Source organism: Cynoglossus semilaevis, chromosome 4 (genome assembly GCF_000523025.1).
Source record: "Cynoglossus semilaevis isolate Cse_v1.0 chromosome 4, Cse_v1.0, whole genome shotgun sequence".
NCBI classification, from domain to species: Eukaryota; Metazoa; Chordata; class Actinopteri; order Pleuronectiformes; family Cynoglossidae; genus Cynoglossus; species Cynoglossus semilaevis.
Genome location: NC_024310.1, coordinates 1793948 through 1795938, shown reverse-complemented (window position 1 = coordinate 1795938; position 1991 = coordinate 1793948). Strand labels below are relative to the sequence as shown.

General features: G+C 36.5%; 1 protein-coding gene across 1 annotated transcript in view; it reads left to right on the top strand.

The window, feature by feature from the left end:
* Positions 1–1991, top strand: part of LOC103377686 (transforming protein p68/c-ets-1-like) — a 34840-nt gene that overhangs the window by 2512 nt on the left and 30337 nt on the right. The window lies entirely within an intron of this gene.

Below are 1991 nucleotides of genomic sequence, written 5' to 3'. Positions count from 1 at the left end.
GGGGGTGGGGGTTAGGGGTTTATTTATTTCCCTCATGTTTATGATTCAGTTGATTTATTCGCTGCTGTGAAACACAGAGGCACTTGGTGGTGACAGGTAGAAGAAAGAAGATTCTATGGTGCAATATATACACAATATATACACACATATATAATATATATAATATACAGTATATATAAATAAACATTTATACTATTTTTACATTTCATCATTTGACTATATATTTATTTTATGCGAAATGCATGAAATACATATATATTGTATATCAATATATACATATATATGTTGTATATATATATAATTAATGCAGACAGCTGATACACGTTGTGGATGTTGGTAGTACGATGAAATAAAAAATGACAAAAACAGGATTCAAACAGGTTGAAAACTGTATTTCCAACAGTCTTTTCTACATGTGTTTCATATACATATATGTGTCGGTGACACTGCACAGCTGCAACATTTCACTCCTTCAGTCATCTGTAAGTCATTCAACACAAGTCCAGCAGTCCAGTTTCCTCCCAAGACCACTAGGTGGCAGAGAGACAGAACACCTGGGCTCGATCATTTTGAACCATAACAGTTATTTCAGTGGCCGTAAAAGACGGTATGTTTTCCCATAGTGCATTGCGCTCTATCAGAAAAGAGCAGTTTTTGAAGTGTGTATTTGCTGTTTTTAGTTATCATTATTTCCACTGATTATTTTCAGTGACTTGAGGTCTGACATCTGAAGTTGAAATGTGCTCTGGTCAAATGACTGCGTCATGTTTTTGTGATAAGAATTTCAAACTCGTCAGTCTGGGGTTTTAGACACTCATCGTTTTCCAGTTTGAGTCCAAATGACTTTTAAAGTAATCTATAATCTATAATCTATAAAATAAATCAGCTGTGACAAAAATGTTACTGAAGAGTCAGAAAGTACTACAAATACACCGCTGGGCACAGGAACAAAACTGCAGTTTTTTTTTTTAAATGTTACACAACCAAAAAAAACCAAACAAAAACACAGAAATAAATTAACAAATTATTACTAATAAATTATACAACATTGTTAATGATGTAATTTTCTGAGGGGAATTCGCCTTCGTGGCCCCCCTCTGTGACCGTCCAGTTCTCACCCCCCCTCCTGCGCCCCCCCCCGTTCCCAAATGGCCTGATATGAGGTTTCATCGTTCCATGAAAATAAACAGACGTCTGTGATTCTGATTCTGATTCTGATCACAGCAGCCGTCCATTAAACAGACTGTATCAGACTGACAGACTGACTCTGCCCCCCCCCCCCCCCCCTTTTTATAGTCACACAGATGATATGTGTGCATTTCTGATGCTGTCTGAAAGGAAGGTTCTGAAAGAACTCTGTATGGGCTTTATTTTTTTGTTTTTTTTTTTGCCAAATGTTAATGTGTTTTTGTCTTTTTTATTAATTTCATTTTAAGTCTTGTATGTGCTCCAATAATCCTTTAAGGCAGTCTGTGTTTTTCTCCTTTGTTTTTATGGAAATAAGTACAAATCTATTTAAAAATCTCCATATTTAATGAACTATAATTTGATCAAACATCAAACACCAACCACTTCATCAAGCGGGCCAAATTGAACTCCCCAGCGGGCCGGCTTTGGCCCACGGGCCTTATGTTGTATGACAGTTTTTTATGCAATCAGGATTCGAACTGCATTCCTATCAACTATTTGACCACTAATCCACAGACTGACCAAACTGATGTTTGGTTTCATTACTTTTTTTATTGAAAGTAAAAGTAGAAATAAATAGAAAAAAACAAAACAAAAAAAACCCAAATCTGCAGCAGGAACATAAAGTTCTAGCCACCGTTCACTCACGGTCGTTTTAAATGTAACGTTTGTTTGTTGTCCAACTGTTTCAGTGTCCACTTGAAGTGACCGAGTGTCCATTGTCTTCTCTACTATCTGTTGTATCCACATGGAATTTCATATTTCCTCTGGCTCCCAGTGGAGTTCTGCTTTTAGACGACACC